This window comes from Heptranchias perlo, chromosome 2 (genome assembly GCF_035084215.1).
Source record: "Heptranchias perlo isolate sHepPer1 chromosome 2, sHepPer1.hap1, whole genome shotgun sequence".
Lineage (NCBI taxonomy): Eukaryota > Metazoa > Chordata > Chondrichthyes > Hexanchiformes > Hexanchidae > Heptranchias > Heptranchias perlo.
In genome coordinates, this window is record NC_090326.1 from 160,260,212 (window position 1) to 160,276,423 (window position 16,212).

Below are 16,212 nucleotides of genomic sequence, written 5' to 3' on the forward strand. Positions count from 1 at the left end.
TGTGGAGATTCTCCACCAGGACACTGTCTGTTCTCAGTGTGGAGATCTTCACAGGAGACGGTCTGTTCTCAGTGTGGAGATCCTTCCACAGGAGACGGTCTGTTCTCAGTGTGGAGATCTCCACAGGACACTGTCTGTTCTCAGTGTGGAGATCTTCACAGGACACTGTCTGTTCTCAGTGTGGAGATCTCCACAGGAGACGGTCTGTTCTCAGTGTGGAGATCTCCACAGGAGACTGTCTGTTCTCAGTGTGGAGATCTTCACAGGAGACGGTCTGTTCTCAGTGTGGAGATCTTAACAGGAGACGGTCTGTTCTCAGTGTGGAGATCTCCACAGGAGACGGTCTGTTCTCAGTGTGGAGATCTCCACAGGACACTGTCTGTTCTCAGTGTGGAGATCTCACAGGAGACGGTCTGTTCTCAGTGTGGAGATCTTCACAGGAGACGGTCTGTTCTCAGTGTGGAGATCTTCACAGGAGACGGTCTCTTCTCAGTGTGGAGATCTTCACAGGACACTGTCTGTTCTCAGTGTGGAGATCTTCACAGGACACTGTCTGTTCTCAGTGTGGAGATCTCCACAGGAGACGGTCTGTTATCAGTGTGGAGATCTTCACAGGACACTGTCTGTTCTCAGTGTGGAGATCTTCACAGGACACTGTCTGTTCTCAGTGTGGAGATCTTCACAGGAGACGGTCTGTTCTCAGTGTGGAGATCTTCACAGGACACTGTCTGTTCTCAGTGTCGAGGTCTTCACAGGACACTGTCTGTTCTCAGTGTCGAGATCTTCACAGGAGACGGTCTGTTCTCAGTGTGGAGATCTTCACAGGAGACGGTCTGTTCTCAGTGTGGAGATCTTCACAGGAGACGGTCTGTTCTCAGTGTGGAGATCTTCACAGGACACTGTCTGTTCTCAGTGTGGAGATCTCCACAGGAGACGGTCTGTTCTCAGTGTGGAGATCTCCACAGGAGACGGTCTGTTCTCAGTGTGGAGATCTTCACAGGACACTGTCTGTTCTCAGTGTGGAGATCTTCACAGGACACTGTCTGTTCTCAGTGTGGAGATCTCCACAGGAGACTGTCTGTTCTCAGTGTGGAGATCTTCACAGGAGACGGTCTGTTCTCAGTGTGGAGATCTTCACAGGAGACGGTCTGTTCTCAGTGTGGAGATCTCCACAGGAGACGGTCTGTTCTCAGTGTGGAGATCTTCACAGGAGACGGTCTGTTCTCAGTGTGGAGATCTTCACAGGACACTGTCTGTTCTCAGTGTGGAGATCTCCACAGGAGACTGTCTGTTCTCAGTGTGGAGATCTTCACAGGAGACGGTCTGTTCTCAGTGTGGAGATCTTCACAGGAGACGGTCTGTTCTCAGTGTGGAGATCTTCCACAGGAGACGGTCTGTTCTCAGTGTGGAGATCTTCACAGGAGACGGTCTGTTCTCAGTGTGGAGATCTTCACAGGAGACGGTCTGTTCTCAGTGTGGAGATCTTCACAGGACACTGTCTGTTCTCAGTGTGGAGATCTTCACAGGAGACTGTCTGTTCTCAGTGTGGAGATCTTCACAGGAGACGGTCTGTTCTCAGTGTGGAGATCTTCACAGGACACGGTCTGTTCTCAGTGTGGAGATCTTCACAGGACACTGTCTGTTCTCAGTGTGGAGATCTCCACAGGAGACGGTCTGTTCTCAGTGTGGAGATCTCCACAGGACACTGTCTGTTCTCAGTGTGGAGATCTTCACAGGAGACGGTCTGTTCTCAGTGTGGAGATCTTCACAGGAGACGGTCTGTTCTCAGTGTGGAGATCTCCACAGGACACTGTCTGTTCTCAGTGTGGAGATCTCACAGGACACTGTCTGTTCTCAGTGTGGAGATCTTCACAGGACACTGTCTGTTCTCAGTGTGGAGATCTTCACAGGACACTGTCTGTTCTCAGTGTCGAGATCTTCACAGGAGACGGTCTGTTCTCAGTGTGGAGATCTTCACAGGACACTGTCTGTTCTCAGTGTGGAGATCTTCACAGGAGACGTCTGTTCTCAGTGTGGAGATCTTCACAGGAGACGGTCTGTTCTCAGTGTGGAGATCTCCACAGGAGACTGTCTGTTCTCAGTGTGGAGATCTTCACAGGACACTGTCTGTTCTCAGTGTGGAGATCTCACAGGAGACGGTCTGTTCTCAGTGTGGAGATCTTCACAGGAGACGGTCTGTTCTCAGTGTGGAGATCTTCACAGGAGACGGTCTGTTCTCAGTGTGGAGATCTCACAGGAGACGGTCTGTTCTCAGTGTGGAGATCTTCACAGGAGACTGTCTGTTCTCAGTGTGGAGATCTTCACAGGACACTGTCTGTTCTCAGTGTGGAGATCTCCACAGGAGACGGTCTGTTCTCAGTGTGGAGATCTTCACAGGAGACGGTCTGTTCTCAGTGTGGAGATCTTCACAGGACACTGGTCTGTTCTCAGTGTGGAGATCTTCACAGGACACTGTCTGTTCTCAGTGTGGAGATCTCCACAGGAGACGGTCTGTTCTCAGTGTGGAGATCTTCACAGGACACTGTCTGTTCTCAGTGTGGAGATCTTCACAGGACACTGTCTGTTCTCAGTGTGGAGATCTTCACAGGACACTGTCTGTTCTCAGTGTCGAGATCTTCACAGGAGACGGTCTGTCTCAGTGTGGAGATCTTCACAGGACACTGTCTGTTCTCAGTGTGGAGATCTTCACAGGAGACGGTCTGTTCTCAGTGTGGAGATCTCCACAGGAGACTGTCTGTTCTCAGTGTGGAGATCTTCACAGGACACTGTCTGTTCTCAGTGTGGAGATCTCCACAGGAGACGGTCTGTTCTCAGTGTGGAGATCTTCACAGGACACTGTCTGTTCTCAGTGTGGAGATCTTCACAGGAGACGGTCTGTTCTCAGTGTGGAGATCTCCACAGGAGACTGTCTGTTCTCAGTGTGGAGATCTTCACAGGAGACGGTCTGTTCTCAGTGTGGAGATCTTCACAGGACACTGTCTGTTCTCAGTGTGGAGATCTTCACAGGAGACGGTCTGTTCTCAGTGTGGAGATCTTCACAGGAGACGGTCTGTTCTCAGTGTGGAGATCTTCACAGGACACTGTCTGTTCTCAGTGTGGAGATCTCCACAGGAGACTGTCTGTTCTCAGTGTGGAGATCTCCACAGGACACTGTCTGTTCTCAGTGTGGAGATCTTCACAGGAGACGGTCTGTTCTCAGTGTGGAGATCTCCACAGGAGACGGTCTGTTCTCAGTGTGGAGATCTTCACAGGAGACGGTCTGTTCTCAGTGTGGAGATCTTCACAGGACACTGTCTGTTCTCAGTGTGGAGATCTCCACAGGAGACGGTCTGTTCTCAGTGTGGAGAACTCCACAGGACACTGTCTGTTCTCAGTGTGGAGATCTTCACAGGAGACGGTCTGTTCTCAGTGTGGAGATCTTCACAGGAGACGGTCTGTTCTCAGTGTGGAGATCTCCACAGGAGACGGTCTGTTCTCAGTGTGGAGATCTCCACAGGAGACGGTCTGTTCTCAGTGTGGAGATCTCCACAGGAGACGGTCTGTTCTCAGTGTGGAGATCTTCACAGGACACTGTCTGTTCTCAGTGTGGAGATCTTCACAGGAGACGGTCTGTTCTCAGTGTGGAGATCTTCACAGGACACTGTCTGTTCTCAGTGTGGAGATCTTCACAGGAGACGGTCTGTTCTCAGTGTGGAGATCTTCACAGGACACTGTCTGTTCTCAGTGTGGAGATCTTCACAGGAGACGGTCTGTTCTCAGTGTGGAGATCTCCACAGGAGACGGTCTGTTCTCAGTGTGGAGATCTCCACAGGAGACGGTCTGTTCTCAGTGTGGAGATCTTCACAGGAGACGGTCTGTTCTCAGTGTGGAGATCTTCACAGGACACAGTCTGTTCTCAGTGTGGAGATCTCCACAGGAGACGGTCTGTTCTCAGTGTGGAGATCTCCACAGGAGACGGTCTGTTCTCAGTGTGGAGATCTTCACAGGACACTGTCTGTTCTCAGTGTGGAGATCTCCACAGGAGACGGTCTGTTCTCAGTGTGGAGATCTTCACAGGAGACAGTCTGTTCTCAGTGTGGAGATCTTCACAGGAGACGGTCTGTTCTCAGTGTGGAGATCTTCACAGGAGACGGTCTGTTCTCAGTGTGGAGATCTTCACAGGACACTGTCTGTTCTCAGTGTGGAGATCTCCACAGGAGACGGTCTGTTCTCAGTGTGGAGATCTCCACAGGACACTGTCTGTTCTCAGTGTGGAGATCTTCACAGGAGACGGTCTGTTCTCAGTGTGGAGATCTTCACAGGACACTGTCTGTTCTCAGTGTGGAGATCTTCACAGGAGACGGTCTGTTCTCAGTGTGGAGATCTTCACAGGACACTGTCTGTTCTCAGTGTGGAGATCTCCACAGGAGACGGTCTGTTCTCAGTGTGGAGATATCCACAGGAGACGGTCTGTTCTGAGTGTGGAGATCTTCACAGGACACTGTCTGTTCTCAGTGTGGAGATCTCCACAGGAGACGGTCTGTTCTCAGTGTGGAGATCTTCACAGAACAATGTCTGTTCTCAGTGTGGAGATCTTCACAGGACACTGTCTGTTCTCAGTGTGGAGATCTTCACAGGACACTGTCTGTTCTCAGTGTCGAGATCTTCACAGGAGACGGTCTGTTCTGAGTGTGGAGATCTTCACAGGACACTGTCTGTTCTCAGTGTGGAGATCTCCACAGGAGACGGTCTGTTCTCAGTGTGGAGATCTTCACAGAACAATGTCTGTTCTCAGTGTGGAGATCTTCACAGGACACTGTCTGTTCTCAGTGTGGAGATCTTCACAGGACACTGTCTGTTCTCAGTGTCGAGATCTTCACAGGAGACGGTCTGTTCTCAGTGTGGAGATCTTCACAGGACACTGTCTGTTCTCAGTGTGGAGATCTTCACAGGAGACGGTCTGTTCTCAGTGTGGAGATCTCCACAGGAGACTGTCTGTTCTCAGTGTGGAGATCTTCACAGGACACTGTCTGTTCTCAGTGTGGAGATCTCCACAGGAGACGGTCTGTTCTCAGTGTGGAGATCTTCACAGGACACTGTCTGTTCTCAGTGTGGAGATCTTCACAGGAGACGGTCTGTTCTCAGTGTGGAGATCTCCACAGGAGACTGTCTGTTCTCAGTGTGGAGATCTTCACAGGAGACGGTCTGTTCTCAGTGTGGAGATCTTCACAGGACACTGTCTGTTCTCAGTGTGGAGATCTTCACAGGAGACGGTCTGTTCTCAGTGTGGAGATCTTCACAGGACACTGTCTGTTCTCAGTGTGGAGATCTCCACAGGAGACTGTCTGTTCTCAGTGTGGAGATCTCCACAGGACACTGTCTGTTCTCAGTGTGGAGATCTTCACAGGAGACGGTCTGTTCTCAGTGTGGAGATCTCCACAGGAGACGGTCTGTTCTCAGTGTGGAGATCTTCACAGGAGACGGTCTGTTCTCAGTGTGGAGATCTTCACAGGACACTGTCTGTTCTCAGTGTGGAGATCTCCACAGGAGACGGTCTGTTCTCAGTGTGGAGAACTCCACAGGACACTGTCTGTTCTCAGTGTGGAGATCTTCACAGGAGATGGTCTGTTCTCAGTGTGGAGATCTTCACAGGAGACGGTCTGTTCTCAGTGTGGAGATCTCCACAGGAGACGGTCTGTTCTCAGTGTGGAGATCTCCACAGGAGACGGTCTGTTCTCAGTGTGGAGATCTCCACAGGAGACGGTCTGTTCTCAGTGTGGAGATCTTCACAGGACACTGTCTGTTCTCAGTGTGGAGATCTTCACAGGAGACGGTCTGTTCTCAGTGTGGAGATCTTCACAGGACACTGTCTGTTCTCAGTGTGGAGATCTTCACAGGAGACGGTCTGTTCTCAGTGTGGAGATCTTCACAGGACACTGTCTGTTCTCAGTGTGGAGATCTTCACAGGAGACGGTCTGTTCTCAGTGTGGAGATCTCCACAGGAGACGGTCTGTTCTCAGTGTGGAGATCTCCACAGGAGACGGTCTGTTCTCAGTGTGGAGATCTTCACAGGAGACGGTCTGTTCTCAGTGTGGAGATCTTCACAGGACACTGTCTGTTCTCAGTGTGGAGATCTCCACAGGAGACGGTCTGTTCTCAGTGTGGAGATCTCCACAGGAGACGGTCTGTTCTCAGTGTGGAGATCTTCACAGGACACTGTCTGTTCTCAGTGTGGAGATCTCCACAGGAGACGGTCTGTTCTCAGTGTGGAGATCTTCACAGGAGACAGTCTGTTCTCAGTGTGGAGATCTTCACAGGAGACGGTCTGTTCTCAGTGTGGAGATCTTCACAGGAGACGGTCTGTTCTCAGTGTGGAGATCTTCACAGGACACTGTCTGTTCTCAGTGTGGAGATCTCCACAGGAGACGGTCTGTTCTCAGTGTGGAGATCTCCACAGGACACTGTCTGTTCTCAGTGTGGAGATCTTCACAGGAGACGGTCTGTTCTCAGTGTGGAGATCTTCACAGGACACTGTCTGTTCTCAGTGTGGAGATCTTCACAGGAGACGGTCTGTTCTCAGTGTGGAGATCTTCACAGGACACTGTCTGTTCTCAGTGTGGAGATCTCCACAGGAGACGGTCTGTTCTCAGTGTGGAGATATCCACAGGACACTGTCTGTTCTCAGTGTGGAGATCTTCACAGGTCACTGTCTGTTCTCAGTGTGGAGATCTCCACAGGAGACGGTCTGTTCTCAGTGTGGAGATCTTCACAGGACACTATCTGTTCTCAGTGTGGAGATCTTCACAGGACACTGTCTGCTCTCAGTGTGGAGATCTTCACAGGACACTGTCTGTTCTCAGTGTGGAGATCTTCACAGGACACTGTCTGTTCTCAGTGTGGAGATCTTCACAGGACACTGTCTGTTCTCAGTGTGGAGATCTTCACAGGAGACGGTCTGTTCTCAGTGTGGAGATCTTCACAGGAGACGGTCTGTTCTCAGTGTGGAGATCTTCACAGGACACTGTCTGTTCTCAGTGTGGAGATCTCCACAGGAGACGGTCTGTTCTCAGTGTGGAGATCTTCACAGGAGACGGTCTGTTCTCAGTTTGGAGATCTTCACAGGACACTGTCTGTTCACAGTGTGGAGATCTCCACAGGAGACGGTCTGTTCTCAGTGTGGAGATCTTCACAGGACACTGTCTGTTCTCAGTGTGGAGATCTTCACAGGAGACGGTCTGTTCTCAGTGTGGAGATCTTCACAGGACACTGTCTGTTCTCAGTGTGGAGATCTCCACAGGAGACGGTCTGTTCTCAGTGTGGAGATCTTCACAGGACACTGTCTGTTCTCAGTGTGGAGATCTTCACAGGACACTGTCTGTTCTCAGTGTGGAGATCTCCACAGGAGACGGTCTGTTCTCAGTGTGGAGATCTTCACAGGACACTGTCTGTTCTCAGTGTGGAGATCTCCACAGGACACTGTCTGTTCTCAGTGTGGAGATCTTCACAGGAGACGGTCTGTTCTCAGTGTGGAGATCTCCACAGGACACTGTCTGTTCTCAGTGTGGAGATCTTCACAGGAGACGGTCTGTTCTCAGTGTGGAGATCTCCACAGGAGACGGTCTGTTCTCAGTGTGGAGATCTCCACAGGAGACGGTCTGTTCTCAGTGTGGAGATCTCCACAGGAGACGGTCTGTTCTCAGTGTGGAGATCTCCACAGGACACTGTCTGTTCTCAGTGTGGAGATCTTCACAGGAGACGGTCTGTTCTCAGTGTGGAGATCTCCACAGGAGACGGTCTGTTCTCAGTGTGGAGATCTCCACAGGACACTGTCTGTTCTCAGTGTGGAGATCTTCACAGGAGACGGTCTGTTCTCAGTGTGGAGATCTTCACAGGACACTGTCTGTTCTCAGTGTGGAGATCTTCACAGGACACTGTCTGTTCTCAGTGTGGAGATCTCCACAGGACACTGTCTGTTCTCAGTGTGGAGATCTTCACAGGAGACGGTCTGTTCTCAGTGTGGAGATCTTCACAGGAGACGGTCTGTTCTCAGTGTGGAGATCTTCACAGGACACTGTCTGTTCTCAGTGTGGAGATCTCCACAGGAGACGGTCTGTTCTCAGTGTGGAGATCTTCACAGGACACTGTCTGTTCTCAGTGTGGAGATCTCCACAGGACACTGTCTGTTCTCAGTGTGGAGATCTTCACAGGAGACGGTCTGTTCTCAGTGTGGAGATCTCCACAGGACACTGTCTGTTCTCAGTGTGGAGATCTTCACAGGAGACGGTCTGTTCTCAGTGTGGAGATCTCCACAGGAGACGGTCTGTTCTCAGTGTGGAGATCTCCACAGGAGACGGTCTGTTCTCAGTGTGGAGATCTCCACAGGAGACGGTCTGTTCTCAGTGTGGAGATCTCCACAGGACACTGTCTGTTCTCAGTGTGGAGATCTTCACAGAAGACGGTCTGTTCTCAGTGTGGAGATCTTCACAGGACACTGTCTGTTCTCAGTGTGGAGATCTCCACAGGAGACGGTCTGTTCTCAGTGTGGAGATCTCCACAGGACACTGTCTGTTCTCAGTGTGGAGATCTTCACCGGAGACGGTCTGTTCTCAGTGTGGAGATCTCCACAGGAGACGGTCTGTTCTCAGTGTGGAGATCTCCACAGGAGACGGTCTGTTCTCAGTGTGGAGATCTCCACAGGAGACGGTCTGTTCTCAGTGTGGAGATCTCCACAGGACACTGTCTGTTCTCAGTGTGGAGATCTTCACAGGAGACGGTCTGTTCTCAGTGTGGAGATCTTCACAGGACACTGTCTGTTCTCAGTGTGGAGATCTTCACAGGACACTGTCTGTTCTCAGTGTGGAGATCTCCACAGGACACTGTCTGTTCTCAGTGTGGAGATCTTCACAGGAGACGGTCTGTTCTCAGTGTGGAGATCTTCACAGGAGACGGTCTGTTCTCAGTGTGGAGATCTTCACAGGAGACGGTCTGTTCTCAGTGTGGAGATCTTCACAGGAGACGGTCTGTTCTCAGTGTGGAGATCTTCACAGGACACTGTCTGTTCTCAGTGTGGAGATCTTCACAGGAGACGGTCTGTTCTCAGTGTGGAGATCTTCACAGGACACTGTCTGTTCTCAGTGTGGAGATCTTCACAGGAGACGGTCTGTTCTCAGTGTGGAGATCTTCACAGGAGACGGTCTGTTCTCAGTGTGGAGATCTTCACAGGAGACGGTCTGTTCTCAGTGTGGAGATCTTGACAGGAGACGGTCTGTTCTCAGTGTGGAGATCTTCACAGGAGACGGTCTGTTCTCAGTGTGGAGATCTTCACAGGAGACGGTCTGTTCTCAGTGTGGAGATCTTCACAGGAGACGGTCTGTTCTCAGTGTGGAGATCTTCACAGGACACTGTCTGTTCTCAGTGTGGAGATCTTCACAGGACACTGTCTGTTCTCAGTGTGGAGATCTTCACAGGAGACGGTCTGTTCTCAGTGTGGAGATCTTCACAGGACACTGTCTGTTCTCAGTGTGGAGATCTTCACAGGACACTGTCTGTTCTCAGTGTGGAGATCTTCACAGGACACTGTCTGTTCTCAGTGTGGAGATCTCCACAGGAGACGGTCTGTTCTCAGTGTGGAGATCTCCACAGGAGACGGTCTGTTCTCAGTGTGGAGATCTTCACAGGACACTGTCTGTTCTCAGTGTGGAGATCTTCACAGGAGACGGTCTGTTCTCAGTGTGGAGATCTTCACAGGACACTGTCTGTTCTCAGTGTGGAGATCTCCACAGGAGACGGTCTGTTCTCAGTGTGGAGATCTTCACAGGACACTGTCTGTTCTCAGTGTGGAGATCTTCACAGGACACTGTCTGTTCTCAGTGTGGAGATCTCCACAGGAGACGGTCTGTTCTCAGTGTGGAGATCTTCACAGGACACTGTCTGTTCTCAGTGTGGAGATCTCCACAGGACACTGTCTGTTCTCAGTGTGGAGATCTTCACAGGAGACGGTCTGTTCTCAGTGTGGAGATCTCCACAGGACACTGTCTGTTCTCAGTGTGGAGATCTTCACAGGAGACGGTCTGTTCTCAGTGTGGAGATCTCCACAGGAGACGGTCTGTTCTCAGTGTGGAGATCTCCACAGGAGGCGGTCTGTTCTCAGTGTGGAGATCTCCACAGGAGACGGTCTGTTCTCAGTGTGGAGATCTCCACAGGACACTGTCTGTTCTCAGTGTGGAGATCTTCACAGGAGACGGTCTGTTCTCAGTGTGGAGATCTTCACAGGACACTGTCTGTTCTCAGTGTGGAGATCTCCACAGGAGACAGTCTGTTCTCAGTGTGGAGATCTTCACAGGACACTGTCTGTTCTCAGTGTGGAGATCTTCACAGGAGACGGTCTGTTCTCAGTGTGGAGATCTTCACAGGACACTGTCTGTTCTCAGTGTGGAGATCTTCACAGGAGACGGTCTGTTCTCAGTGTGGAGATCTCCACAGGACACTGTCTGTTCTCAGTGTGGAGATCTTCACCGGAGACGGTCTGTTCTCAGTGTGGAGATCTCCACAGGAGACGGTCTGTTCTCAGTGTGGAGATCTCCACAGGAGACGGTCTGTTCTCAGTGTGGAGATCTCCACAGGAGACGGTCTGTTCTCAGTGTGGAGATCTCCACAGGACACTGTCTGTTCTCAGTGTGGAGATCTTCACAGGAGACGGTCTGTTCTCAGTGTGGAGATCTTCACAGGACACTGTCTGTTCTCAGTGTGGAGATCTTCACAGGACACTGTCTGTTCTCAGTGTGGAGATCTCCACAGGACACTTTCTGTTCTCAGTGTGGAGATCTTCACAGGAGACGGTCTGTTCTCAGTGTGGAGATCTTCACAGGAGACGGTCTGTTCTCAGTGTGGAGATCTTCACAGGAGACGGTCTGTTCTCAGTGTGGAGATCTTCACAGGAGACGGTCTGTTCTCAGTGTGGAGATCTTCACAGGACACTGTCTGTTCTCAGTGTGGAGATCTTCACAGGAGACGGTCTGTTCTCAGTGTGGAGATCTTCACAGGACACTGTCTGTTCTCAGTGTGGAGATCTTCACAGGACACTGTCTGTTCTCAGTGTGGAGATCTCCACAGGACACTGTCTGTTCTCAGTGTGGAGATCTTCACAGGAGACGGTCTGTTCTCAGTGTGGAGATCTTCACAGGAGACGGTCTGTTCTCAGTGTGGAGATCTTCACAGGAGACGGTCTGTTCTCAGTGTGGAGATCTTCACAGGAGACGGTCTGTTCTCAGTGTGGAGATCTTCACAGGAGACGGTCTGTTCTCAGTGTGGAGATCTTCACAGGAGACGGTCTGTTCTCAGTGTGGAGATCTTCACAGGACACTGTCTGTTCTCAGTGTGGAGATCTTCACAGGACACTGTCTGTTCTCAGTGTGGAGATCTTCACAGGAGACGGTCTGTTCTCAGTGTGGAGATCTTCACAGGACACTGTCTGTTCTCAGTGTGGAGATCTTCACAGGACACTGTCTGTTCTCAGTGTGGAGATCTTCACAGGACACTGTCTGTTCTCAGTGTGGAGATCTCCACAGGAGACGGTCTGTTCTCAGTGTGGAGATCTCCACAGGAGACGGTCTGTTCTCAGTGTGGAGATCTTCACAGGACACTGTCTGTTCTCAGTGTGGAGATCTTCACAGGAGACGGTCTGTTCTCAGTGTGGAGATCTTCACAGGACACTGTCTGTTCTCAGTGTGGAGATCTTCACAGGAGACGGTCTGTTCTCAGTGTGGAGATCTTCACAGGAGACGGTCTGTTCTCAGTGTGGAGATCTCCACAGGAGACGGTCTGTTCTCAGTGTGGAGATCTTCACAGGACACTGTCTGTTCTCAGTGTGGAGATCTTCACAGGAGACGGTCTGTTCTCAGTGTGGAGATCTTCACAGGACACTGTCTGTTCTCAGTGTGGAGATCTTCACAGGAGACGGTCTGTTCTCAGTGTGGAGATCTTCACAGGACACTGTCTGTTCTCAGTGTGGAGATCTTCACAGGACACTGTCTGTTCTCAGTGTGGAGATCTTCACAGGAGACGGTCTGTTCTCAGTGTGGAGATCTTCACAGGAGACGGTCTGTTCTCAGTGTGGAGATCTTCACAGGAGACGGTCTGTTCTCAGTGTGGAGATCTTCACAGGAGACGGTCTGTTCTCAGTGTGGAGATCTTCACAGGACACTGTCTGTTCTCAGTGTGGAGATCTTCACAGGACACTGTCTGTTCTCAGTGTGGAGATCTTCACAGGAGACGGTCTGTTCTCAGTGTGGAGATCTTCACAGGAGACGGTCTGTTCTCAGTGTGGAGATCTTCACAGGAGACGGTCTGTTCTCAGTGTGGAGATCTTCACAGGAGACGGTCTGTTCTCAGTGTGGAGATCTCCACAGGAGACGGTCTGTTCTCAGTGTGGAGATCTCCACAGGACACTGTCTGTTCTCAGTGTGGAGATCTCCACAGGACACTGTCTGTTCTCAGTGTGGAGATCTCCACAGGAGACGGTCTGTTCTCAGTGTGGAGATCTCCACAGGAGACGGTCTGTTCTCAGTGTGGAGATCTTCACAGGACACTGTCTGTTCTCAGTGTGGAGATCTTCACAGGACACTGTCTGTTCTCAGTGTGGAGATCTCCACAGGAGACGGTCTGTTCTCAGTGTGGAGATCTTCACAGGACACTGTCTGTTCTCAGTGTGGAGATCTTCACAGGACACTGTCTGTTCTCAGTGTGGAGATCTCCACAGGACACTGTCTGTTCTCAGTGTGGAGATCTTCACAGGACACTGTCTGTTCTCAGTGTGGAGATCTTCACGGGAGACGGTCTGTTCTCAGTGTGGAGATCTTCACAGGACACTGTCTGTTCTCAGTGTGGAGATCTTCACAGGACACTGTCTGTTCTCAGTGTGGAGATCTTCACAGGACACTGTCTGTTCTCAGTGTGGAGATCTTCACAGGAGACGGTCTGTTCTCAGTGTGGAGATCTCCACAGGAGACGGTCTGTTCTCAGTGTGGAGATCTTCACAGGACACTGTCTGTTCTCAGTGTGGAGATCTTCACAGGACACTGTCTGTTCTCAGTGTGGAGATCTTCACGGGAGACGGTCTGTTCTCAGTGTGGAGATCTTCACAGGACACTGTCTGTTCTCAGTGTGGAGATCTCCACAGGAGACGGTCTGTTCTCAGTGTGGAGATCTTCACAGGACACTGTCTGTTCTCAGTGTGGAGATCTCCACAGGAGACGGTCTGTTCTCAGTGTGGAGATCTTCACAGGAGACGGTCTGTTCTCAGTGTGGAGATCTTCACAGGACACTGTCTGTTCTCAGTGTGGAGATCTCCACAGGAGACGGTCTGTTCTCAGTGTGGAGATCTTCACAGGACACTGTCTGTTCTCAGTGTGGAGATCTCCACAGGAGACGGTCTGTTCTCAGTGTGGAGATCTTCACAGGAGACGGTCTGTTCTCAGTGTGGAGATCTTCACAGGACACTGTCTGTTCTCAGTGTGGAGATCTTCACAGGACACTGTCTGTTCTCAGTGTGGAGATCTCCACAGGAGACGGTCTGTTCTCAGTGTGGAGATCTTCACAGGACACTGTCTGTTCTCAGTGTGGAGATCTTCACAGGAGACGGTCTGTTCTCAGTGTGGAGATCTTCACAGGAGACGGTCTGTTCTCAGTGTGGAGATCTTCACAGGACACTGTCTGTTCTCAGTGTGGAGATCTTCACAGGAGACTGTCTGTTCTCAGTGTGGAGATCTTCACAGGACACTGTCTGTTCTCAGTGTGGAGATCTTCACAGGAGACGGTCTGTTCTCAGTGTGGAGATCTTCACAGGACACTGTCTGTTCTCAGTGTGGAGATCTTCACAGGAGACTGTCTGTTCTCAGTGTGGAGATCTTCACAGGACACTGTCTGTTCTCAGTGTGGAGATCTTCACAGGAGACGGTCTGTTCTCAGTGTGGAGATCTTCACAGGACACTGTCTGTTCTCAGTGTGGAGATCTTCACAGGAGACGGTCTGTTCTCAGTGTGGAGATCTCCACAGGAGACGGTCTGTTCTCAGTGTGGAGATCTTCACAGGACACTGTCTGTTCTCAGTGTGGAGATCTCCACAGGAGACGGTCTGTTCTCAGTGTGGAGATCTTCACAGGAGACGGTCTGTTCTCAGTGTGGAGATCTTCACAGGACACTGTCTGTTCTCAGTGTGGAGATCTTCACAGGAGACGGTCTGTTCTCAGTGTGGAGATCTTCACAGGACACTGTCTGTTCTCAGTGTGGAGATCTTCACAGGAGACTGTCTGTTCTCAGTGTGGAGATCTTCACAGGACACTGTCTGTTCTCAGTGTGGAGATCTTCACAGGAGACGGTCTGTTCTCAGTGTGGAGATCTTCACAGGACACTGTCTGTTCTCAGTGTGGAGATCTTCACAGGAGACGGTCTGTTCTCAGTGTGGAGATCTCCACAGGAGACGGTCTGTTCTCAGTGTGGAGATCTTCACAGGACACTGTCTGTTCTCAGTGTGGAGATCTCCACAGGAGACGGTCTGTTCTCAGTGTGGAGATCTTCACAGGAGACGGTCTGTTCTCAGTGTGGAGATCTTCACAGGACACTGTCTGTTCTCAGTGTGGAGATCTTCACAGGACACTGTCTGTTCTCAGTGTGGAGATCTCCACAGGAGACGGTCTGTTCTCAGTGTGGAGATCTTCACAGGACACTGTCTGTTCTCAGTGTGGAGATCTTCACAGGAGACGGTCTGTTCTCAGTGTGGAGATCTTCACAGGACACTGTCTGTTCTCAGTGTGGAGATCTCCACAGGAGGGTGCTGTCTGCTGTCAGAAAACAACCAAACATTTTTGGTGCTAAATTACATCAAAACTACAGCACAGAAACAGGCCATTCAGCTCAACGGGTCTATGCCGGTGTTTATGCTCCACATGAGCCTCCTCTCTCCTTACTTTATCTAACCCTATCAGAATACCCCTCTATTCCTTTCTCCCTCATGTGTTTATCTATCCTCCCCTTAAACGTACCTATGCTATTCACCTCAGCCACCCCTTGTGGTAGTGAGTTCCACATTCTAACTACTCCTTGGGTAAAGAAGTTTCTCCTTATTTCCCTATTGGATTTATTAGTGACTATTTTATATTTCTGACCTCTAGTTTTGGTCTCCTCCACGAGTGGAAACATCTTCTCAACATCTATCCCATCAAACCCTTTCATAATCTTAAAGACCTCTCACCACTCAGCTTTCTCTTTTCTAGAGAAAAGAGCCCCAGCCTGTTCAGCCTTTCCTGATAAACATATCCTCTCAGTTCTGGTATCATCCCTCTCCAAGGCCTCTCTATCCTTTCTTTAATATGGAGACCAGAACTGTTCACAGTACTCCGAGTGTGGTCTAACCAAGGTCTATACAAGTTTAATGTAAATTCTCTGCTTTTCAATTCTATCCCTCTAGAAATGAACCCCGTTGCTTGATTTACCTTTTTGATGGCCTTATTAACCTGCGTAGCTCCTTTGTGATTTGTGTATCTGTACCCCTCGATCCCTCTGCTCCTCTATCCCATTTAGACTATTATCCAAGCAGTATGTGGCCTCCTTATTCTTCCTACCAAAATACACCTCACACTTATCCACATTGAAATTTATTTGCTAATTACACGCCCATTCTGCAAGTTTATTAATATCCTCTTGCATTTTGACACATTCTTCCTTTGTATTAACCACACCCCCCAATTTGGCGTCGTCCGCAAATTTTGAAATTGTACTTCAGATTCCCGAATCCAAATCGTTAGTGTAAATTGTGAACAACAGCAGACACCGATCCCTGTGGAACACCACATCCCACCTTTTGCCAGTCTGAGTAACTACCTTTAACCCCTGCTCTTTGTTTTCTGTTTTAGGATCATAGAACCATAGAATCATAGAAAGGTTACAGCACGGAAGGAGGCCATTCGGCCCATCGAGTCCACGCCGGCTCTGTGCAAGAGCAATCCAGCTAGTCCCACTCCCCCGCCCTATCCCCGTAGCCCTGCAATTTTTTTTCCTTTCAGGTACTTATCCAGTTCCCTTTTGAAGGCCATGATTGAATCTGCCTCCTCCAGGCCCACAAGCTGTGCCAGAAAGGCACTCACCCGCAGTCTCGGGCCGTCTCGCCTCCTCTCAGGTGGCGGGAAGGAGAAGGCCCGGGAATCCTGGCCCCCGGGGG